This window comes from Fukomys damarensis, unplaced genomic scaffold (genome assembly GCF_012274545.1).
Source record: "Fukomys damarensis isolate Sample0158 unplaced genomic scaffold, DMR_v1.0_HiC HiC_scaffold_5, whole genome shotgun sequence".
In the NCBI taxonomy this organism is placed as follows: Eukaryota; Metazoa; Chordata; class Mammalia; order Rodentia; family Bathyergidae; genus Fukomys; species Fukomys damarensis.
Window position 1 is genome coordinate 60935359 of NW_022900917.1, and position 26155 is coordinate 60961513.

The 26155-nt window shown below is 42.0% G+C and overlaps 1 pseudogene; it reads right to left on the reverse strand.

Moving 5' to 3' along the window:
* Window positions 1-5945: 5945 nt before the first annotated feature.
* On the reverse strand, window positions 5946-13017 carry LOC104866530 (annotated as a pseudogene).
* Window positions 13018-26155: the final 13138 nt, after the last annotated feature.

Here is a 26155-nt window from a genome sequence, read left to right on the forward strand (position 1 = left end):
TGTTAATTTTTGTATTTGTGTCTAACACATGTGTTTATACAGACCCTGCCAATTAAACATAGAAGTTCTCTCTCAAGAAGCGATAAAAATCATGATGTAGTAAATAAAAAAACTGCAGTGTGCTGCTTTAGTCCCCCTAGGAGATCTTCATAAGAAAAGAAAGTTGCCGAAATGCATCCTTCACTAGATTCCCCAGGAGGGACAGTTGTGGTCACAAGTATGACATTATCGGCTGAGGACAGTAGGTGCCAGGGACCCAAAAGCCCAGCAAGCCTAGGTGATTTAAACCCAAGGTTATAATTGGAACCACATTCTTTCAACCCACCCAGAAGGAGATGGTCAAGAAAGTCCACTGAGTTTGTTATTCCTCTGTATTCATTCATTCAACAAATATGAACTGAACAACTATCATTTGACTGGACCAGAAGCCAGGAACCAAGAAGGAAAAGCAAACAGCTGGGATTTCCACCTCACAAAGCCAGCCAACCAGCCTTCCCTGAGGAGTAGCAGAGAAACGTGGAAATAAGCACCGTCTAAGTGACAAGCTACTGCAGGCCATGACTGTTTGAGAGTCCCAGTACTCATGTGGAAAAGGACAGGGACCTGGATTCCACACAACACGCCTCCTAATGGTGACAGGGACACTGCCAGAAACACAGGGAGCCCAGAGTGGGGAGTGCTGGCTCTATGAAGCCACTTCATGAGGCTCCTTTCTGGGCCATGGGTTCACCCTTAATAGTTATCACAGAGGAAGGCTCTGTTGTCCTCCCTATTTTACAGCTGAGGAAAATGAGGTTGAGAGCAACTAAGCACGCCCCTCAGGTTTTGCAGGAATGGAGCAGAGCATAGCTTCAAAATAGTATTAGGTCTTGTGGCTTTCATAAAGCTTGTTTTCTTCACCTCTATGACCCAGTACATAAAACAGAAAAGGGATATAACTCCAGCCCTTGGATGGCACTCATTGCAATACTGACTGCATGACCAGGGTGGTACACTATGTAAATCTGGGGTCTATTCCAGAGCACACTGTGAGGAATGACTGGAGTTGGGGATGGGGCACAGGTCACTTGCTCTGTGCTGGATCTCCTTGGAAGGCCACATCCCCCTAGACTCTGCTTTTGTCCTACTACCTAGGTAAACTAGGATGGTGATGCAGATGGTGGTAATAATGCACCGTGCCTTCTACACTGCTGCCTCATGCAGTCTTTCCAACAATCTTGATCTCCAGGGTGGTGGTATTTGAGGGTGCTGTTAACCTTTGAGAGACAGTCTTGTGGGAGGTCTTTAGGTCTTTGGGAGTGTGTACCAAAGATTTGGGGACCCCAGAAATTCCCTCTTGCTCTGCTTCCTGGCTCTTTGGATTTCCATGTATTCCTACCATATGCTGCTCTCACCAGAGACCCAGTGCACTGGGACCATCTGACCTTAGTCCAGACCCTTCATAACTATGAGCAAAATAAACTATTTCTCTTCAAAAGTGAACTGCCTCCGGTATCTCATTCTCATAACAAAGCTGACGAATAAAGCCCACCTCTGTGGGAAGGGTGGGCTTATTCCACCCAGGGTGTCATCCACTTAAAAGTGAATTATTCTGGGTGTCAAGGGGAGCTGATTGAAGTCATCTCAAACACTCACAACCTGAGAGACCAGAGACGGTGAAAAAATCAGCCCACTTTCCTCACTGCCACTGGGCACCCCACATTCCAGCAACTTGGGGAGAGTCCACCCAAGGAGCAGTGCACACCTGCCATACAGAAAATTGAGGTGTGCACAGCAGGCTTTCGACATTCAGTGCCTCTTCTCTCTAGCACCCTCAGCTAAGTCGACCTCAACTGCTGGAGTGCTACCGACCGTAGGGCAGCATACACGGGATTTCACGAGGAGATACAGGTTCTCTGAAAGGTGGGAGCACGTTCGGCGATGACAGTCAGACAAAAGTACTCAACACCGAGGTGAAGTTTGCCAATGCTGCTGCAATTTTATTTCTAACTCCAGGTGTTTATATACTAGTTTCAAGGGCACATCACAAGAGTGATTCCAGTCACAGGCAGGCATAAGATAGACAATAGTACTGTAAAAATTAAGACCACAAGGTCAAGGTAAGACCACACCTATATACCATCACAAAAGCTAAGACCATTGAGTCAAGGTAAGACCACACCTATACGCAGTCAGAAGGGGAAGTTTGTAAGACAAAGGACTGGCTTTAGCATGTCACCTTCAGGTTCACCTTCAGGACTTCACAGTCCGGGGCTCAGGGTCAGCACTTTGGCCGCCCATCCTCTTGTGCCTCAATATCGCCACATCTCTAGGAACATCTAATTGTTCCTAACCTTTCTTGGGCCCAGAATACAATTCTACAGATAATGAACAAATAGTAATAAAGACAAAATAGAACAGAATTATAGATGAACCCAATGTCCCCAAACTGCAGGCAGAGAGGCCAGCTATTCTCTTCACGGCTGACTTCGCATGCGGTGTGTGCCAAGGACCTCCAGGAGGCTTAACCCCGTGGGGACGATACCTCGGGTCTGGTTTCTGCCAGGTGACCGGCATTGTCACGCAGACTCTACTGGCGTGGTCGTGGTACTGGAGAAAGCAGGGCAACAGCCTGCTTGGTAGCAAGCTCTGTGCTGGATCTGAAGGCTATGTCCCCCTGGACTACTGTGAGTAAAACAGCAGAAGTTTTCTATAGCCACAATTATTAAGTAGAAGAGATCTTTAGAGGTGGAATTTATATGCTAGGAGAGGCAAAAGTTCTCTACTGCCTGATAAGCAGTTTACTGCTGTGCATAATCATAAGAATATAAATTTCTACTACAATCAGGCTAGACTGGTGCAATGGACAGAGGGTCCCAAACTAGGCTGCAAACTTGTCAGGACTCAGCCCAGCACCTGACTAACATGCCTACGGGCCTTTAAGTGGGATTCACCTAGTCTCTGTGCAGATGTGCTGAAGTGTGGCAGAGGCAGCAGAGAGATTCTTTAAGAAACAACAACAAGCATCGTTTCTTCTTTCTGAGCACAGGAGCACCCTGCTACCAGATTCCAAGGACAGGTCTAGAATCTCAGTATCTCTAAGGGAATGAATTGTGCTTGCTAGTGTGGAACTCATTGAGATTGTCGCCATGGTCAAGCATGCTAGAGAATCACAGCCTTTCCTGGACACTAGCTCTGGGCAGCTCCAGAGACAGCTTTATCCCAGGGAGAAGAACCCCAGCCCTGAGCCCCAGAGAGGCGCTTCCGCCCTGGCAGCACCTGTTCCACCCAAAACTCTGCCCTCTCCAGTGCTCTTCTCCACCCTTTCCTCAGCAACCTGGGTCTTTGGGAAGGCACCCCTCACTGCTGACATCCTGCTGTCCTCCATAATCTCTGAGCTAAGCTCCCCAGATCACCTGTGGTGTGATGCTCATTACCCCTTCTCCAAAGACCTCCAGGTATGGCTCTGTAGCTTGACATGAACCTTAACCATTGAACTTGCAGTCTCTGGGCTCACATGTGCCTCTCAACAGGGCTCTGGGGCTCCGGCAGCATGATCAGTGGACTCTCACCATTTCCTGGGTCAACTCACTAAGGAAAGACTAGCATATCTTCTGCTCTGTGGTAACAATGAAAGCTTCCAGATTTATACTGTGAAAACAATTATAAACAGCAAAAGGCAGCTGGTATTGATTGAAATATCAACCTGTCCTTGTAGAATGAACCCAAAATATAGTGGATCAGTAACCTGATCCCATCACTGGAATTAAAACTCAGATACCGGGATAAGGGTGTAATTCATTGGCAGGAACCTTGTCTAGCATGTGTGAGGCCCTGGGCTCAATGTCCTGCACCACAAAAGAAAAAGAAGGTCAGCCACAACCTTCTAATTTTAGAATGGTAAAATTAAGAATAGTTTTCCTTGCAAGTAAAACCTGTATCTTACTTACCTTCCATTCTTTGTAGACACGCCTGGTACCCATTAAGAATTAACTCAGTAAATGAATAGCTTTTTTAGAGGAGATGGAGAAAGGAAAAGGTAATATAGGTTAAAGCATTAGGTTTGCCAAAAAAAAAAACAGCCCCATCTCAGTTTTTAAAATAAGAATATTTTAATGGCACAATTAGCAACGTGAAATAGGAAGAAAGGGACCAAAGGTGTAGAGACAGTGAGAAGGATAGGGAAAAGGGAACAAGGGAAAAGGAAAAAAAATATAACAATGGAATTAAAGTGTTTGAAGGTGGGGAGGGGAGAAGGGGGTGAAAGGAGGGTGGGGACAAGGGGAAAAATGAGAACCAAGACCTGGCATGTAAAGGTGCAAGATCCCAATAATGAATGTAACTGTACTGTCTACCTAGAATGTACCGATAAATTCAATTTTTAAAAAACAAAAAGGATAAAATAAGAATATTTTTATTGACACACCACAACAAATCTCCACAAAGTCCCACCTACCCTTTATCCTGAGGAGTTAAACATGATCTGAAGGGTACAGTGCTTTGTGCAAGACCCTTTAAAATTGCCCCGTGTCCCCTTCCTCTGGGAAGAGCATCCCCAGCGCACAGCATGGCATCTCCCCTCCAGGCTTCAGTTTCTATCCAAGTGAAAAGTTTGGGGTCAGCTAAATTTGACACCTCTTATACCTCTTGTGAAATTCCAGAGGTTCAGAACTATTGGAATTTAAGAGGAAAGGATTTTTTTCCAAACCATACCCAGGAGTCATTGTGACTAGCCTTTTAATAAGAGAAAGACAGAAGTGGTTGAAGGTGGCAGGAAAAAACACATGCATTTAGTGTATCTTACACCTTTTAACAGTCTTGTTTGGTTGGTTTTTTATGCTAGGGATCAAATCCAGGGCCTTGAGTATGTTAAGCACACATTCTAATACTAAGCTATACCTCCGGCCCTTTCTTTAAAATATCTTATAACAAAAGTGGTTTCAGTTCTATTTTTATTTCCAACACCTTGGCCATTTGCTTGCAGTATTGGAGAAAATACAGAACTATTTTAAAAGGGTTTTTCCCAATATGAAGTGTTTTAAAATTAAAAAAAAAATAAAGCACAGCAATCAGAAGATGATCTGTTTTAAAGGGAATATTTTACTTATTCAGGTCTGTGACAACATGCAGAATAGACAAGTCAGGAGACATTCCAGGAACCCTCACCCCACTGAGCTATTTCTACCACAGCTAGGTTTGCAATCTGTTCTGTTCTAAATGTGCGAAAAGCCTTCTCCAGAACACCCAAGTTATACGAAGTGTCAGGTTTTTCAGACTTGATCACTCAGCTACCAGGAGATTCTTTTGAGGCTTGTACAGTTTGGGGGAAGATGAGGAAGAAGAAGATCACAGAGTCTGCAGCCTACGTCTCTGTGTCACAGACAGGGCAAGGATCAAATGGTACTCAGCCTTGTCTGGTTGTCCTTTTCTTCTTGTCTCGAAACTGAAGGTTTCTCCTTTAGTCTCTAAAGAAGCCAAAAGTATTGCACATTTATGGTAACAATCCCAACAAAAACACTATCACAAACCAAAGAAAATTGGAAAATAAAACACAATTTCAAAAAGTAAAGTAAGGCACTTGGTCATTACACTTTAACAACTGAGAAAAAAAAATGTTACCTATTTTATACATATATTCCATTATAACTTCATTAAAGGCAAGGCAACTGTCTTTACTAGGAAACTGATGGGAACATTACAGTAAAATCCCTCAGATATTCCAAGCCAGTGCTGCTTAGAAAGGGATGGCTTATCATTCTCCTGTACTTGAGATTTCTCCAGTGTAAGCCATGCTGTGATGGGCTTCTTTGTTTTTTCACTCATTTGCTTTTCCTGTGTTGATATTAGCACAAAAATTCTACTGCCAAAATCATTCAAGACTCCAAAAGAGTTCAGGAAATTAATTGATTTGAAATGATGTCATTTATTTCAACTTTGCTCTGAACAGTTGGTAAGAACCAAATGCTTCAAACTTCAGACTTATGATACTCCACCTCGGTTGCCATGGGTTTCAGGACAACAAGCTCACTCTTCTTCCTGCCCTGTCTAACTTAAAGGAAAAACACAGGGGAACTGCTGGAAAACCATACATTTTTTTCAAGCAATTTCAACAAAGATTTTTTAAAAGTTTTTCACTGCCGTAGATTTGTCATCCACAAACTACACAGGAAAAAAAAAAATACTTGTAACCAGTGATTTTTTTTCCCCTCCCAATTGCATCTTGCAATTTAAAAAAATCAAGATGCAGGCCAGGGATTTAGTTCAGTGGTTCTGCCACCTGCCTCACAAGCACAAGGTCCTGAGTTAAATCCCTGGTACCCCCCCAAAAAAAAAAGTCAAGATGCAAACATGACTTATTGTATGAACAAATAAAATAAGACATTTCTGTTTGATGATGACCTTAATAAATTGCATAACACATCCAGTCCTGTAGCATCTGACTTCATTAAAGATGCCCTGTATGTACTCAAAGCCAGAGACAAACCAGTAGTCAGGTTCAGGATTTTAATCTTGAGCATGTTGACATCAACGACATCAACAGATTGACATTTCCAGAGCTTTATTGCATATCACATCCTATTGTTGTTAAAGGTTTTTTCTTTCTATTGTTCTTTCTTTTACTCCTTATTTGGTGTGAGGAAGTGGATATTGACAGTGTGGACAAAAATTAGAGATGATGCATGGTGAGTACAGTCTGACCTTTGTTCTGGCCAGCTGCACACTCATTCCTGCTCATGCACAGACAGACATACAGCTAATGACCCCATGAACCTTCTGCAATGGAAACCATAAGCCTGGATTAAAATCTCCAAAAAGACCTGCATTCCTCATCTTAGGTATAAGAGAATTGTAAGATGACATGTAGCCTATCTTTTCTTTATTTGCTCAGCTCTGAAACAATCTTGAATTGCCCTTTGCCCTTGTTTTCTGTGTCTTTTTCCTCATAGCCAGCACTTGCATCTTTATCTTACAACCTGGTTCCCACGTGCCACTTCAGAAAGCCAAATGGAGGCTGGCATGGCATTTGATCTCTTGCTTTCCTGCCCTGGTCCACACTGCAGTCATAAAGAATACAGGGAGTTTCAAAATTAAAACATAATCATACTTGGCCCTTTACTGGTTAATGAAGAAACCTAATCTGCCACCTGTTAGGGATACTTTTCATTAGTCAGCAGAGAGAAACAAATATTTTTAAAGAAAAGTGAAAGTTTAAGTAGAGGGGGGGAAAAAAAGACCTAATATTATTTCCCCAGAAAGGCATAACCACCTACAGCCACAGCCATTACCTTTGTCGTTGTTCACAACAGTCAAGATAAAAAAGCAGCTCAAATAGCTAAATATTGGAAACAGCACATTTGCCCATCAGTTGGAAACTGGATAAAGAAGATGTGGTTTTTCTATAAAATGGAATATTACTCAGCCATAAAGAATGAGAAAATAGATTCATTCATAGGAAAATGGATACATATTGAAGATATACTCCTAAGTGAAATAAATAAGGCACACATGTGTAAATACCGAATAGTTTCTCTGGTGTGAATAATCTGCAATAATACATAAGATCCTAATAAGATTACTGACATTTAGAAATGGGAAGAAAGGAGCTAAAGGTGTAGGGAAGGTGGGATGGATAGGGGAAGGGTAATAAGGGAAAAGAAAAAAATGTGAGATAATGAAAAGATGAAAATAAAGTGTTTGTAGATGGGGAGGGGAGGAGGGGGTGAAGGGAGGGCAGAAAGCAGTGCAGTGCCCCATGATAAATGAATAAAGAAAAGTAGAATAAAATGGTTACTATTTTGCTGTCATGTGCAGCAAAATGAATAGACCTTATATAGGAAGTGAAATAAACCAAACAGAGATAAATACTGAGTGTTCTCTTTCAGATGTGGAAGCTAAAAAAGAAGTCAATCTGAATATAAAAATCGTGATTACTAGAGGCTAGGAAGGATGAAGGGAAGCTGGATAACAGTTACCAAGCACCAATATAAGAAATAAGCTCTAGTGTTATTAGTAGAGTAGAGGGACTATAGTTCACAGTTGCCTATGATATGAAGATTTAAAAGAGAGCTCAATGGCTCCAGCTTAAGAAGATGACAAGAAAGTTGAAATGTTAATCACTCTGAATTGTATGCATATGTCAAGATATACTGTACACTACCAGAGAAGGCACAATTATTACTCTACTCAAGAAGAAAAAGAAAAATATTGCTACCTAGAGCCACATGCATTATCATTTTTTTACCAAAATATTCATACCAAGAGATTCTCAAACAACATTGAAATCCTGTCTTTAGAACTACACATACAAACTGAACTGAATGTGGGTTTTTTTTTAAGAGAGTGGAAGGATCTTATCCAATCAATCAATTTTTACTAGCATCTATGAGCCTGAATGGATGACCTGACTTTTATATTACCTAATTTGGAGACCTTGGTCAATACCTTAAAATACTTGAGTTTCAACTTCTTATTGACTAAAATATGGAGTTTGTCTTACTCATTGTGATATCTAAAATAACATTCTTACCAAATTCTAAATCAATCTTACAGGAGGATTGAAAAGGGACATAGTAAAAGAGTAAAAAAAACCACAAGTCTCAAAAGGTAAAGGGTCAATTTCCCTGAACTATCCACTAGAAAAGAGATAAAAATATCTGAATGCCAATTAGGCTTTAATGCACATTTGATGGCTTGTCACCATAGGTAGGGTTAAGTACACCCTCTGAGCTTCAGCTTCTTCATTTAAAAGAGGTCAGATGATAATTAGAATCTAGGAGTGTTTAAATCAGACGATAAGTGAGAAAGGCCCACAGTGTGCCTACAAAGCAGGAGCCTTACTTCTCTGTTCTTTGCCTCCATCTAGCTGTCAAGGGAGGACAGCAAGTTCTAAGTCATCAGATGGCCATGAGTGAGAACATGGTCCTCCAAAGCCCAACAGTCATACTATTTGCATTAATCATTTTCCTGTCAGTGGGACAAAATACCCAACACCCAAAACTTAAAGGAGTAGAGGTTTATTTTGGCTCACAGTTTCAGTGGATTCAGTCCATGGTCAACTTGTTCCAAGGCAGAGACAGCATGGAGAACAGCATAGCAGAGGAAAGCTGCTTACCACATAGCAGCCAGAAAGCAGAGAGAGAAGGGAGGAGCCCTGGATGGGAACGTACCCTTACAGGTCAAGCCTCCAGTGACCTCCCTCTTCCAACCAGGGCCCACTTAGGAATGTGAGATGGGGAGGGGTGTGCATTTTATCTAAACTGTAGCACTGGTCTTCTGAAGAGCAGCTTGCAAGTGTGGTTCTCCCATGGAGAGCTGTGTAAGATGCCACATCCTCACATGATCTCAGGCTTGAAACAAAGGTGTGTGGATGAATAGTTCATCTCTCCAAGGAACTGGAAAGCTGAGTACTTTTTTTTTTTCCTCACATCACCACACTTGTCTTATCTACTTCTCTGTCTGCACAGTGGCTTCTCACCCTGAGGCTTAGCTGCCATTCTCACTGTGGGGACCATGGTATTCTAGGAAAACAAGCCCAACCCCACATACACACACGGAGTCATCTCTGAGCACTGTGTGCCATGAGATTCCAATTCTCTTGTGTCTACCACAGAGGAGCTTTCTGGTGGGGTGATGCCCTTTCACCGTTCCTTGAGGGATAGTGTGCAGTAGTTAGGCAACCTCATTCCTTCAAGCATTGCAGGTCTCCCAACATGACACTCTTCACCCATCAAAGCCACAAAATGACCATACAGAGTTGGCTATGGAAAATCTGTAGCATGCAAATATGAACATGCAGAGAACAGGATAGCAGAGGCATTTGGAGAGGGATGAAATAGAGGACAGGATGACTGTCATCACAGCCAGGGCACACAGTGATCAGTGCACCTGGGATAGGTGTCACAGAGGCCTCATCCAGAAGTAGGAGCAAATATCTATCTGAAGCCACTGTACACTTGGTTATTGGTACAAATGTGGGAGAGGAGCAAGTCATCAAGTTCAACTCACACTGTCACACGCTCAGTACATTAGGAGCTGGAGAGACCAACGCTCTTGGTCTATGCTGATGATGACAATCAGCTCATATGCAGGTGGGCTTTCTTTGCTGCCCTTACATATCAGTCTTGATGCCCTCCAAAGTTTCCTTGACCTCATACTGTGCCTCTTCCTACCACTTTTCTTGCAGATTTCCTCAAAACTTAACTTATTGAATTGTCCAAATCCCAAGTAAAAAAGAATAGTTTTTCAGACCTCAGTGTCATTTTTCTAAGAATGCTTTGACAAGCTAATTTAGGAGTTCCCATCAACCAGTATTTAAGCTCTCTCGGGTCTGCTCCAACAGAAGCCAGAACCCTACACATGGGTTCAATATAGTGTCTGCATCAGGCAGGGAAGGAACCTAACCCAGGAGATGGCTAAGTTCCGCAGGAGCCCCAGCAGGTCCTCCCTGCCCAGCCATGGCCCTGGCCTCAGAGGTCACCCGTAGAGATCAGTCTCCCCTCTCTGTCTTTGTCCCAGAGAACATGAAGCAATGTGGTGGAGTGGCAGCTGGCAGCTCCCTGACAGTCTGCTCTCTTGTGCAATAGGTCCTTATCTCTCTCCCTGCTCTCTACCACTTGCCTCTGACAATCCTTTGCACTCGTTACAGCCAGTGTTTCATGTCTCATGACTCATCAGGCTGGTGTTCCTGCTACATCCTCTCGACCCCAGCCAGGTTTCCTTCCCTCAATTACTCGGTGAGACTTCCCACTGAGAGAGGTCAGATGAGGAATGCTTCCCGCACTTAACCATCCTGGCACCCGCTCCCAATCGGCGCCTTCTGGCTTCCAGCAGCTCCATCTCCTCTCCCCCTTCTTCCTTTAATCATTCCTGAAAATTATCCCCTCCCCAGGAGAGCCCCTAACTGTATTATCATACCTCTGTTTTCTCTATCAATGCTTAACTTTTTTTTGGAAGATTCCTTTAAGATTCCAATAAAAGCCATGGCTGTGCCCCCAGAACAATGGCTGGATACATTTATGATCACCCAGGGGACTCGGAACAGCCTCCTGGGCTATGGGTAAAGGACTTTCTTCTAAATGAGTCCAGAGCTCTGGGAGCTGCTGGGTGCCTGTTGGCTAGCTCTGGGGAAGGTCTCCTGAGAGCACCTCAGTGTGCTATGGACTCCTATGAACTCACAGCCTGGGAAATGGGCTTCGTGAAATGCCTGCTGGGAGCCTGGCCCCATTCTGTTAACCTTTCTCCTCCCAGGCCCTGAAGTTGGGGACAAACCTCCAGAAGAAATAAGACACATGGCTGGGGGGGATTAGAAGTTGTAATTCAATCTAATATTTGAGGCTTGGCAAGTGTACCTATGGGATTTCACACACACACACGCACACACACACACACACACACAAAACCCAAATCTTTTTCATTTCAGAGCAATTAAGCAAACCCCAGCGTCCTGGCTCCAGTAAGCCGCTCAGCTCTTGGTTTTATTGCCCATTTCCTTCCCCTTTGCCAGTACTAGCTCCCATCTTTGCACTCAAAATAAAAAACCCACTCTGTTTCACTGCCACTGAGGGGCCCCCATGAGCAAGTGTGGGCTGTAGGGCAGTGCAAGTGTGGGGAGGCCAGTGGGGCCCACGTGGCCCGGGGACTGCGTAGGCACCAATGTGTGGTATAATCAGAAACATCCAGCAGTAATTTAATAGTTCCCACCAAGCACAGACACAAAGTCTAGCAATTCTTCCCTCCACATACTTAACCCTTAGAGGAGGAGAGAAGAGCCCAAAGAAAGGGGAAATTAATCCTAAAAAGGTTACTACTCTGGAATTTTTTGGCTTTTCATTTTTTGCTTTGATGTGAGAGAGAGGAAGAGACGTGAGTTTTGGAAGCTTGCAGGGAGCAGGAATTTATACTAAAAGGCTCTCCTTCCATTATGGCAGGAGGAGCAGGTGGGGAAGGACACCGAGGACCCTTCTCTGGGAAGGGCCAGTCTTTCTTAGAAGATTGTCTTCCTCAGAAAAAAGCACCACAAAGTATTGCACTTTTTAAACATACGTTTGAGTTATGTCTGACAGACAAGATAGTTCCATAGACTCTGAGGTTGTATCTCCGCCAAGAGAGTGACCCGCTTCCCTTTCCAAGTTCTGTGGCTCAGCTTCATCCCGCAGTGGCCCTACTGCCCAGGACCACTGGCTTCCCAGGGGCTGAGGGAGTCACCCTCAACCCTTCACATTCTTTTTTTTTTTCTGATGCCTTTCATTTTCATAGAACACTCCACCTGTAATGTGTGCAAAGAGGAAATGAGAGGTGGGGGGAGAGAAGCCAAACCGAGAAAGGCTGAATGGTCATCTAACTTCTTCTCTTTCTTCTTGTCCTTCTCATGCATTGCCAGGATCGTCTTGAGTTTTCAGAAGAGAATAACAGAATCTAAGAAGAGATCAAGTCAGTGCCAGATATAATCCTTATCCATGTTCGGCTTTTTCAGTAATGAGTTGAGTATCAAACAGTCCCATATACAGGTTTGCCTGGAAAAGCCAAACAGATCCAAAGAAAAGGTTTCCGAGGGAAGAAAAGACCATCAGGCTCATGGCTGACATGAAGATACCTCCCAGAAAGAGGTAGCTCAGCACCTGGCATAGAGTGCACCCAGGGTGAAAATCATTGCTGTGCCCATGAAAGCGGTGGGAAGGATGCTAGGATTGACAGCTATGCGCAACTCTAGAGCAGGGCCCAGGCCAACTCCTGTAAGGAAAGCAAATCCAGCAAGAAGTCCCAATCTTTTCTGCTCTGTCTCACTGCTGTGAGGTGTTGCCAGCAGCCAAATCATCAACCGCAGGGAGCCCAAGGCAGACAGTAGACCAGCCTGAATGAAATGAGTGACCACATGGACATAGGCTCCTGCAGTTGCCAGAAACATATGCAAGGCAAAACTGGCATAGACCTTTTTTAGCTGTTGCTCTGTTGAAGGGGTTATATGAGAAAATTTTAGAAGTGCATCAAAGTTGATCTTCTGATCAAATATGTTCATGGTTTCAGAGTCTGTGGGACAGAGCCTCTATACTTTTCAACCCACCTCTGAAGAGCCTCTTAGCTCTTGTAATAGCGGATGTGCTCTGTGCCCACCACATTCTAATCCAGCATTAGTTAGTTATGTTAGATGTTCCACAGCTAGTCAAATGATAAAATTGGAAGCCTAAGCTTTGGAAGAAATCTGTCCTTCCAGTGAGAAGTTTTAATTTTAAATTAAAATACATTTGTCCATGATTCATGAATATGATGCCCTGTGAGATGCTCAATCTCAGTGCTGGGCCTGCAGAGGAAACTTGCATGTGGTGTACTGCTCTACAACTTCGCCTTATGACTTTGACAAGGTAGGGGACCTGCAGAAACTGGAGAGCTTTCGGTGCTTTACTTTCCTTATCTGCAAAAAGAAGATGCTAATAATATCTGTCTTGTAGAGATTTTTTAACACATGGTATGAGCTAATATCTGAAAAGCATCGAGAACAGCAAGCAATATGAATTGTGAGTGCTAAATAGGAGTGCATAGCTATCTCACTTGGGGTGTTAAGTTAGATGACATGGACTGAGAAGATGGCTAAGGAGATCTCCAGCATTGGAGGAATGAGTCAGGGAAAGCTGGTGGACAAAGTGCCCTGGGTTAGGCCTGCTAGATTCCACACAGGTAGAAAACTACTCAGAATGCTCTGCAGGTGGAGTTGGTTAAAAGATTCACAAAGATTCCAGAATGTGTATTGTAACATGTTTAGGCATTAGCCACAGATCTGATAAAATGCTAATTGAGAGATAAGTCATGATAATTCATCTTTAAAAGTATTCCCATCTTCCCAACAGGCCTAACTGTAAATAAGTGAAAAGTATGCTCATCCTTCCAGCGGGATGGGGATTTCTCCAGATGACACAGGCCCACTCGGCCTTCAGGATCTGAGATCCTCCATCTATACATCTCCTAACTACTCAAGGGCTACATGGTAGAAACATGTAGGAGACATCCTTATGAGCTCCTGTGACTAGCACATGTTTGTTAACTGTGCTTCCTCCACCCACTGAGAGAGGGAGTCCAGAAGAGATCACTCTATGGCCTAAAATATGGATCACTAGGCCCAGAATAGAATTCTTGACTTCACTGCAAGTGTCCTGGTGTGTGGAACAACCTTTACTCTCTTTCTGATAGAAAAAAATTCTCAATCAGATATGAAATATTTGACATATGCAGTCATATAATATATAAATGGACATGATATTTGTTAATTACATATTTGGTAGATTTGTACAGTGTTATGAGAAACATGTTATTCTCTCTGGTAGGAGAAATTGAATCAGAGGGCTTTGAGAACAAACACTTTGCAGATAGGCCAGCATTTTTGCTTGGGATCAGCAACAGCATTTTGCTGAGAAACATAATTTCAATGACAGCATTCAGCATCCTGTTCCCCAAAAGAGCAACCAACCTCCCAAGTGAAGTCCTGGCAACCGAATCTGTCATGGCAAGAGAATGTGCTGCACCAGGATGATCTGGCTGGGCCTTCTTTTTTTCTCTACTTTCTCTGACATTAAACATTGTGTGAGAAAAAAATATGACTCAAAGTGAGCCATCTGTCTTTAGTTTCTTCTTGGGTGTGTTGCCACCCACTGTAATCAGCCTAATCCTGAAACCAGTAACTCTGCTATTCTGACAAATCCCTGATGAAAGGAAAGTAAACTGGGGGCCTCTATGTTTGCTTCTTTGGCTTGGTTAGAAACTTACAATTTGAACTTCATTCCTCCCACATTTCTAGTAAATCCAACTGCAGGTTGTCTGGGGTGGCCCTGGCTGGGTGGTGGCTTTCTTGGCCTCATCAGGATGTGGACCTGGTCCCTGCATGCTCTCCAACCCCCAACAGCAGCTTCCTACCCAGTATGCTGCCACCAGGCCACTGCCATAGGCTACTTCCATCTCCAGGAGACTATGCCCACTCACTCCTGGCCATCTGGCCATCTTGGCAGCCCAGGCCATCCATTTTTTGTTAGGGTTTGTTCTACTTGGGTGGCTTTAAGTCATTCAACCTTTGGTCTTGTGCCTATAGCTCCATCCACAGCATCCAGAAATTGCCCTGAAATACAATGCAGGACATGTTACAAAACATCTTTGCGATTCACCTTTTTATTGATGCATGTGATCTTTCTTGTTGAAAATTACTCTTCATGGAACCTTCTCAAAGCAGAGAGGCCTCAGGCTAGAGGTGACTCAACATCTCAGGACACATATAACTCATTTCCCAACAACTCTCGTGGTCCTAGAACAGATGTAGAAAAGCAGACACCTGTAGCAAAGCTTATCATAGGGTGTTCAATCCCAGCCTTCTTTTCCAAAAGCATCTTCCCTGCACTCTCGGGCCCCTGGGGCTTCCTGCTTTCCAATTCCTTTCTAAATCAAAGCAACATATTTATCCTGGAACTTGACCCCTTACAAACCAGAGTGATCATTCTCTAGGCATTTGCATTTTCAAATTTGTATCTTTGATCATTAAATAGAAGCTTTGAGTCTCACTAAAGAAATATCTGATTTGAAGGGAAGATTTTTGGGTGAATTCTTGTTACACCTAAAATCACACCAAGATTTCTATATGTCTGAATCTGAAAGAACCATGGGCGCTGAACCTGGCTCTCCTCAGCCTGCCATGCACCACCTCTGTCCTCCTATGCTCTACCTGGGGCTTTCTAATAGATGGAGAAGCAGTTAGCCAGTGCCCTCAGGTTGCAGTCCCAGACTCTCTTCCCTCTCGCAGCACTGACCTCAGGACAGTCTTGAAAGTAGTCCAGGCTAAGGAGAGGAAAGAGTAGGCGGGACCACTGGGGACAAGAAAGAATATGCAGAGGGACTGGAGGAAAGATGATTGGGCCAAGGCCCAACCAAGCAGGGCGGAATGAAAGCTCAGTTCTATGTCTACATGTGAGCCAGGCATGGTGGCAAGTTGTAAACACACCATCCCAGTGAAACCATAATGACACAAGATCTGGAGCTAGAGACCTAGGAAGAGAAAATATTTGGAAGAGGATTTATCTGTGTAAAAGCTGTACTGATTATAGTTATTTTGGTTAACTGCTGATCACTTATGCCTAATTATCATGTAGTACATTAATGGCCATGTATGTCATGAATGTGTGTCAGAGTAGCTTTTTCTTTTGATTACAGCAGCAAATCTTGCAAATGGGTGACCACTTAATCTTCATAATTAGTTTCTTCTGTGGCGCTATCTACTCAGGCAGCAGAGGTTCGTGCATTTGTTTTAAAATAAGTGAAAAATAAAATAAAATGAGAAACAATAAACAGGCCCTTCTGGGCCTGCCTAGAAGACTTACATGACCAGGTCTCCTGCCTGTTAGCTTCACAGAAGGAATTCAAGTACTGAGCATCAGGTTACAGCCCTGTTCTCACTTTTCCATCTCCAGTCCCCAGAATGCCACACTTCATGTGCTTGAAAAATATTCTACTTAAGGAAGGATTGGTAAATGAATGACTGAAGGTAAAGGGTGAATCCTTCCAGTAACTCTGCTCTGACACCTTGGCCCTGCAGTGGGGATAGAGAACACCTCAGCACAGGTGAGAGTATTTTAGGTAGTCTCCTGAGCTGGGGTCCCTACTCCATATAGTTCTTATAATTTTGGCCATAGCAATCACCTATTGGAATTTTTTAATTTTTCTTTCAGTAAACTGGAGATTTGTAATCATCTCTCTGAATTCATGGGAAGATTCAGAAAGTTTTAAAAAACAATGTGTAAAGGCCAATGCTAAAGAAATTGTATGCTTTCTTCTTAAGCAATTCCACATCAGTAGAATATTTTCTTTGTTTCTCTTTCTGTTTTGTGGTGCTGGGAAACAGAACTGAGAAGCTATGTGCATGTCAGACAAGCATCCTGCCGCTGAGCTATATCCCCAGCCCACAACATGGTTTAAATGTGTGTTGGAAGGAAAACCAAGGATGTGGCCAGGGACCCTTTGGTGAGGAAGGTGGCATAGACAGAAGAAAGCCAGATGCTGTTCATTAAGAAGATCAAGATAACCACCTGGGGCATTTCAGAGATCTTCTAGGCCGCCCCTCTATCACAGGCCCAGTGCTAGGATGATGAGGAAAGAAAGGTTTTGAAGGAGGGGCCTAGCGACCTCAGGGCTTTTGGCCACTGAGCCACCTCAAGACTTTTCTGTCACACTGTGTTATTTTCTGTCACAAGTTAGCTTTCCTGTGTCTCAGGTGTAACCATAACTTTCAGGAGGTGGGGTTTAATTTGGCTCATGGTTTCAGGAGATTCTGTCCATGGTTATCTGGTTCCCAAGCAGGAGCATCATGGCAAAAGGTATGGTGAACAAAGATGCTTAGTTCATGGTAGCTAGGACACACAGAAAGGGAACAGTGCCAGAGAGGAAGGGACCAGGGACCATATATGGTACCTGAAGTCATGGTTCCAAAACCTAGCCAAACACACCCAAAAGTGTGCTTTACTAATGTCCTAAATAGCTCCCAAGTCAATCAAGTTGACAATTAAGCTTACCCCACACATGAATTCTGGCTCAGCCCTTCTCAGCTGTTTTAGATGTGGCTCTAGCTGTTACTCTGAAAAGTACAAGCTGTAAACATTGGCAGCATTCAGGTGCTGCCAACTTGCAGACACATAAACTACATAGGCTGTGGAGGCATAGCTATCTCCAGAAAACTTCAGAGGACGCCACAGAAAGCCTCAAGGCCCAGACACACAAAGCCCTTGAAACAGCAAGTCTATGAGAGTGGCACTGGCCCTGAGACCTCAGAACCATAGAGGTACCAGAGTACAATCCCAGCGAAGGAAAGAGCTGCAGACTTCTCTCCATGAGATGCTGTGGTACATGAGAAACGAAGTCTAAGATTACTCTAAAACCTTAAAAAGCCATTTCCTTTGTTTGATTTGTTCTTGCTTGAGATCTGTTGCTCCTTTATTCCTGCCTATTTCTACTTCTGGAAATGACAATACCTATCATACCCCTGTCTCACCATTGTACTTAGAAAGCATATAACTTGTTTGAGTTCATGGGCTCACAGCTGGAGGGGAATTTGCATCAGAATGAAGTGTACCTGAAGTCACATCCTGTATCTGACTTAGATGACATTTAAATGAGACTTTGAACTTAGACTTTAAGGCTGATGCTAAAACAAGTTAAGATTGTATGGTGTTATTAGAATGGAATGAATATATCTTGTATGTGAAAAGGACATGAATTTGGGAGGGACCAGGGGTACATGCTATGAATGTGTGTCCTTTTAAAATTGATGTTGCAACTTAATCTCCACTGTGGTGGTATTAAGATGTACAGCCTTTGGGGGAAGTGATTAAGACACAGGGCTTTTGCCCTCATACATGGATGAACACCCTTATAAAGGAGGCTTCAGGAAGAGAGTTCACCTTTCCTTCTCTTCCACTCTTCTTCAGTGTGACAACATATTGTACATCTCTTTTTCCCCTTCCATCCATTCTGCCTTGTGAGGACACATCAACAAGGGACCATCCCGGAACCGGAGAGCAGCCCTCATTGGACGCCAGTGCTGGCACCTTGATGTCAGCTTAACAGACTCCAGAACTATAAGGAATAAATTGCTGTTTCCTATAAATTTTCCATTCTAAGTTTTGTTTTGTTTTGTTTTGGTACTGGGGACCAAACTCAGGACCTTGTGCTTGCAAGACAGGCGGCAGAACCACTGAGCTAAATCCCCAACCTCCCAAGTTATTTTTTATAGCAGCACAAATAGACTGACACAAAGTAGGTAGTAACAATCTTAGAGACTCAAAAGATAAGAGATAGAATCCATAATTATGTCTTGTATTTTAGTATTTTCAGAATTTTTATTTTTAATTCATCAAATACCTGTGAAAATAGCTACACTGGGTGTAGGAGCATCCTTGATACACACAAGAATCAGACTGGCTACAAATTTCATTCATGGACAGAAAGTAACTGAATGCAGCCCTCACCTGTCCATCCTTCAAACCAGCCAGTATCAGGTGCACTGAAGGACACTCTCAGAGGTGGAACGATCTGTGCTCCAGCACCAAAGGAGGTGAACTGACCTGTTACTTCACCTTTCTCAGTATCTCTTCTGAAACTTTTTATTGAGTGTTATGGACTAAATTTTGTCCCCACAAAAGTTATGTGTTTAAGTTATGTGTTTTATTCGAAGATAGGAATTTTAAGAAGTATTTCAATGTGCATAGTCATCAGATGTGGTCCTAATTCAACAGGATTGGTGATTGGTGTGGCTTGTACCTAGATGTGCCATCAAAGCCTCATGCACTCATAGATGGGCCTTTGGGGAGGTGGCTGGATCATGGATATGTGATGCTGGATTAGGGTATGGGATACTGGGGTGAAGAGCATGTGATAACTAGCCTGGTTTAGCATAGATCTGGGTGTGGATAATGGGAAGGCCCATGCTGTGTGTGGATGGTACCACCCAAAAGGCTTGTAGCCTAGATGGGACAAGGTGTGGAGGGGGACTTGCTGCTACTGCTGCTGCTGCTTGCTCCTTCACTGCCTCCTACCTGCTTTGCCATGTACTGTTTCACCTCTGCAATGTCTCTCTTTCATGCTGCCCTTCCTTAGGATCAGCTGACTATGAACTGATACCTCTACAAACTGTGAGATGAAAGAAACCTTTTCTCCTGTAACTTTGGGTGTCAAGTATTTTTTCCCAGCAACAAGAAAACTAACTAAGACAGTGGCCTTAGTAGAAGACACCAGACTGGTGATTGGACATCTCTTAAAAAGTAAACTTTCTTTTTCCAGTCAGATCCCTTTCTACCTTTCTGGTATTTGACATTTTAGTATGGTAAATACTAGAGAGAAAGTCTGTGGCTCTACTAAGTCAATACTCTGTTTTTAATCTGAATAAAATTCACATTCTTTGAAACAAAGATCATCTAGGTGGATGTGGTTACTAACTTCCTTCTGCTGAAAGCTTACATTCAATCTTCCTTTGGTACAGCTCTTACTGAAATAGTTAATATGTTTTTGCTCCTCAAAGGGCTCACCAGGAGCAACAGTGTAAATGGTCAAGTTTGTTCTTTTTCATAAGACAGCTCTGTGTTGCCACTCAACTCAGGTGCCCCTCCCTCTCTGATGGACCCTCCTCCCTTTCCTCCTGCCTTTAGTATTCTGGAAACTATGTAAAATGAGTTGATTATTCTGAAAGACAGTGCTACTTCCTTCTGGGAAGATTGCATTCCACAAGCAATAGACCCTTAAGGACAAGGAGGGACTCTTTAATTATAAATGTCAGTCACAGAGCATCAATAGGGGCAATGTACCTGAGAATCAGGTATGAAGCCAACATCTCAAAGATGATCACCTGCTTGGGGGTCCTGATCCTGCTCTGTCCCATCCATTACACTCTCTCCATTGACCCTGCAGATAATTCCTCGGCTCTATGACAAGGTGAGAACAAAGAGGTTCAGTAGAGGGCTTTCAAACCTTCCCCCACAAACAGAGTTCTAACCCATTTCACAAGATGAAAAGCTAGTATGGAAGACCTGGCAGACTCCTGGGTCAACAGCAGGCCCAGGGATGAAATGCAACTTCCTTATTCCTAGGACTGCACTCTGTCTTGGCCCCATATGACAAACAGTTTATAAAGGAGGCAACAAAGACTACTGTATCTTCTCACATGGTTGGCACCAAGCTTCCAATCGGCCCTGGGAGCAACCAAAGTCAACAGTTGCTTTGAAAAATCCAGACTGAAGGACAATGCCATCAATTTGCTCAGCCCCAGACCTTCGAACATTCACTAAGATCAAAGAGCTCTGTCTTTTTCCCTTTTCCTTTTTAGATCTTTTACTGAGTTTATTTCTAAAAGAATTAAACAAGGAAGTGCAACAGTAAAGCTACAATGCCTTTATACCAAACAAAATGATAAGAAGTATATTTTTCATCTTCAAACCATAAGATTGTCACTTTTCATGTTTTTAATATACTTTCATAGTTTATGTAAATCTCATCAAAATAAAGTTGCTGAAGAATGTAAAATACATAAATAAATAAATTTCCTTTTTTTTTTTTTGTCTGCTGAGCTACATCCTTAGGTGTTGTTGTTGTTGTTTTCTTCTTATTTGGGGGTAGGGTTGCACCAAGTTGCTTAGTTGCCCAGGTTGGGCTGGAACTTGCAATCCTCCTTCCTCAGCTTTCCAGAGTGGTAGAGGTCTGGATGGAGTGACACAGAAGTCCATGGAGTACATACAGAGTACTAAGCTACCAGTACCATAGCAGTGTGCAGAAAATGTGCTACAGGAGCCCATAGGGTAGAAATTCAGGAAATTGGAAACATGTGAAGAAAACAATCATTAACACATGTTCCAGGAAGACAAGACCCTACTGACAGTGGGGGCCGCACATCTGTTCACAGGCATTGAAGCAAACAGCTGACTCAGTATCTCCAACTTTAAAGAAGTGGGTTTCTTTATTGCTTTGATATATTAATAGATGCTGTCATAAAAGATATTTGAAACAAAAATTGCCTTTTTTTGTCAGAAACTCAAACCAGGCTAATGCCTCTGCAAATAACATAAAGAAACATTATTTAAAAGATGGTATTAACTACTACAAGGTGTGCAGGATTCATCATTCCAAAAGTAAATATTTACTTATAAAGAAAATAGTGGGGTTGGTGAAACCAGTTTTTCAGTCCAGTGAAGAAAAGTAAAAAATCTGATTTATTTCTTTCCCATGTTCTGTTCCATTAAAATGAAACCATGCAGAAAGCATCATTTCCGTAGGTGTGCGTGTTTTTTAAAGGTGGGGGAATGCTAAGTGAACAATTCTCACATATGTGATGCCCACTGCAGCTATTCACTGTGTGTGGTAGAGTTACGACAGTTTCCTTAAAGGGTCCCACAAAGGCTTTTGAATGAATGTGTGCTGAAGAATGCTCGTGCCCACTCAAGAGAATGACTGGGCACAATTATACACAGCACCTCACTGAGTGACATCACGTCAGTTGCTTGAAATCATCCATGGCGTGAGTCTTTCTACCACAGAAGCCAGTGAATGAACACAGCAAACCAAGCTTTCAGTTCCCCAGTGATCTAACCATTAAATAATCACCAGCACAGCACTGGCAAAGACTTGTAGAACAGAATACACATGCTAAGGTCTCCAACCTGTTCTTAAACAGTCCAAGCTAAGAACCTGCTCTGTGGAAGAACCACCCTTGACCCTTACTATCAAATATGGAATGGCTTTGAAAATCAATTTTTGCTACAAACTTGACCATTTATTAATAAATTCAACCTAAAATGACAAGGCGAAATAGCACTTATATACAATACTTATACCTTGACAAAGTCATTTCAGCAACAACTAATATTGTTAAATCACAAATAATGCCAGGATGGTTTATAGACTCTTTTTGTGTTGTTAAAATTTAAAACAAGTAATGAGATCTCTATTTACACACAAATACGCAGTAGATATGTATTTTTTTATTTCATACTACAGTTATAGCAATTCTTGTACTTCATTACCAATGTGAAGTAATGTTCTATTATTCAAAATCCAATTACACATTCCAGATAGGAACAAGATGGTATATATCTACCTTCCCTTGCTAATCTCCTTTAAATACAACTAAATAACCCTGGAAATTATTTTTTGACAAACCAGACAGTGATAAAAGAAACTTTAAAACCTGGAAAGAAAGAAGTAACTGACTAGGGATTTCAAGACTTGGAAAATAGTGTAGTTCCCTGCATTTCCAAAGGGACCAGAGAGGCCTGCAATTCAAATCCATAAACATATAGATTTGCTGGGTGTGGTGGCACATGCCTGTAATCGCAGCACTTGGGAGGCAGAGGCAGGAGGATCACTGTGAGTTTGAGACCAGCCTAGGCTACATAGTGAGTTCCAGGTCAGTCTCAACCAAGTAGCGAAACCCTGTCTCAAAAAAAAGACAAAACAAACAAAAAAAAATCTCTGCCAATCTGCCCTCTAGTCAAATGAGTGGGAAAGGAGAAGACCAACAGAATTCTGGTGGAAGCCCCAACTTCTACTGTATAACCAGGAAGCCAGCAGTTAGGCAGATCCCCCTGCAGGGTCAGCATGGGGAGCATCCTCCACTGCCTGCCCTCTACCCAAATATGTGGGAGAGCCCACTGCAGCAGCTTCTGAGCTTCTGCTGCTCAGTAACAGAAGCAGGCCTGCAACACAGGCAGTCACCAGAGGTGCTTTCCATCCTTCCAGGCACTGCCAGGAAGAATTGAAAGAGGCTTCTGAAGGACTGGAAGAATGAATTGAATCAGAAAAGCATTGCAACTATTCTGAAAACTAAAAAATATGGAACTGGAGCCAAGAAAAGTAGACTAAAATTAAACACTCACTCCACACAAGGTGACTTCTTGCTGAAATAGGACGCACATATCCCAACAGAATAAAAGAAATCATGCCAAGAACCAATAGAACCTTAATTTCAGTTAGGAAAGACAACTAACTGGTGCAAATATGAAATGAATCAGGAATTAGAATTATTGGTAAGGGATATTTAAAATAAAAATTTAAATGCTTCACTGTTCAATCATCACTTCTATTGAAACAAATAGAAAAATTAAAAAAATCTCAGGAAAGAAATGATTTTTTAAAAAGAATCAAATGAAGATTGTAGAATTAAAAAATACAACAACCAAAATTTTAAAATCATTTGATGAACTCAGTAGTACAGTGGCAAAGACATGACATGTTAAGCAAACTTGAAAACAATAGACTTGATCTGCACAACAGAGAAAAGCTAGACTTTAAAAGTCAACAGTGTACTAGGAATTTCTAAGATACTAACAAAAAATCTAACATTCATATTATCAGCGTCTCAAAGGAGAGGACAAAGAAGTATGGGACTAAAAATTTTCCAGACAGTTATCACCAGACAGTGATAAAAGTGTTATTAAAAATGTGGTGTTATTTGATAAAATATCTAAACTTACAAATTGAGAAAAACCTAAGTATAATAAAAACCAAAAAAAAAAAAAACCCCTCTGGAAAGGCACATCACAACTGAATTTATGAAAGTTAAAAAGGAACAATCTTAAAAGCAGTCAGAGAGACACGAACATTACAATTTATTTATGACAGTAAATTTCTCATTTGAAGTCAGAGGCCACAGAAAAGTGATATAACAATGTTCAAGTGCTGAGAGAAAAGTACTGTCAGCTGTGAATTCTATACCTACATAAACTATCCTTGAGAAATAAAGAAGAAATAAAGAAATTCTCAGACCAAAAAAAAAAAAAAACACAAAGGTAACTTGTTACTAGCATACCCACCTTAAAAGACGGACTAAAAGAAAGTATCCAAGCAGAAAGACAATGACTGCAAAAGAAGACTGGGAATTTTAAGAGAGCAATATGAAAATAAAAATAGAAGTAAATATAGTGAAATATCATTTAATGAATTACTTTAATCATATTTTTATGGTTGAAGTAAAATCTATGACCACATTTGATGTGGTATTCAATGTATATGAAGAAAATATTTTAAACAATTATGTTTCTAACTAGGGGGAAAAAGGAACAAAGCAGAAATGAGATCTACACATTATTCAAAGTTATATAAATATTATGGGGGAAGTAGAGAAAGGGGAGAACATAAGGAAGAGACAAGAGGCTATTGAGATAGTACACAAAAAAAGATTGTCATCATCATTATCTGCTAGAAAATGCACGCTAAAACCACAATGAAATATCACTACACACCTATTAGAAGAGCTAAAATAAGAATAATACCAATTCAAATGTGTCAAGGATAAGAGAAACTGGTTCACTTATACACTTCTTCTGGAATATAAAATGATATGGTCACTCTGGAAAATATTTTTCAGTTTCTTTCAAACTTAAAAGTGAATTTACTATGTGGCCCATAATTACACACTTGGACATTTATTCTAGGAAAAAAAACTCTTTTTTTCACACAGAAATTTGAGCATGAATATTTTAGTAGCTTTATTTATTATAGTCCAAATCTCAAAAATACCAAATACCTTTCAATGGATAAAAGTTCAATAAACTGTGTGGTACATCCAAACAGTGGAATACTACTCAGCAATAAAAAGGTAAACTTACTGGTCCAAATAACAACATAGATGGAGCATCAAGGAAATTATGCTGTGTGGGGGCAGGGGAGCCAATCTCAAAAGTATCCTCACAAGTCCCTTTTGAGTAATATTTGTGAAATAAAATAATTCTAGAGAGGGAAAATTAGTTAGTAGTTCCTAGGGATTATGGGTAGAGATGGAAGCACAGGCATGGTCCAAACTGGCATCTTGCAGTAGTGATAGTGATTCACTTATGTATCTTGGTTGCTGTGGTGATTGCACAAAATGACACAGCGACCACAAATGAAACCATGAGCACAGGTGAGTACACAACTAGTGAAAGATGAATACACTCCAGGGGTACAAACAACGTCAACTTCCTGGTTCGTGCTAACTTATGTTCATACAAGATGATAACACTGGGGAGGCTGGTGGAGGATGCACAGGGTCTTCCCATACATTTCCATGCAACTTCCAGGGATTCTGTAATTAGCTAAAAACTAAAAGCTACCTTTAAAAAAGACAAAGAAAAGTAAAGAGACTCACCACTTCCACAGCTAGATATGCAGAGAAAAGGTGGCTGCATTTTCTTGGATAACTGATGTGATATTGTTCTCAAGAGTCTGATGGAATTCCATCAGTGCCTTCCAAGTGAGGAATGTCTTCAGTGAAAAACCATAGGCTCGTGGATTAATGACAGTACTTGGCAGTAACAAGCAGTGTACAAAGACATTTTCAAAGGTGAAATACATAAAATCTCACTCCAAGTCAGCATTGAGAGATGAACATTTGCAGTTGATTTCCAACTCCATTTAGGTGAATGCTATCCCCCACTAAAGAATCTCCTTCTTCTTGGTAGACCTGCATTACAAAACATTTTATGCAACTGCAAGAATGCTGAACCACTTCCACATCATTCTCAAAACAGAGTGAAACACACAGCACCTTCCACCTCCCTGACTCTGCATGCATCACGCAGGTACCCTCTCACATACACGGTCCTGAGGGACACACCATGGAAGAAGTATGAGGAGGACTGGAGAGGGATCAATGCCATCACAGGAGGAGATGGCCTCTGCCCTAGCACCACCC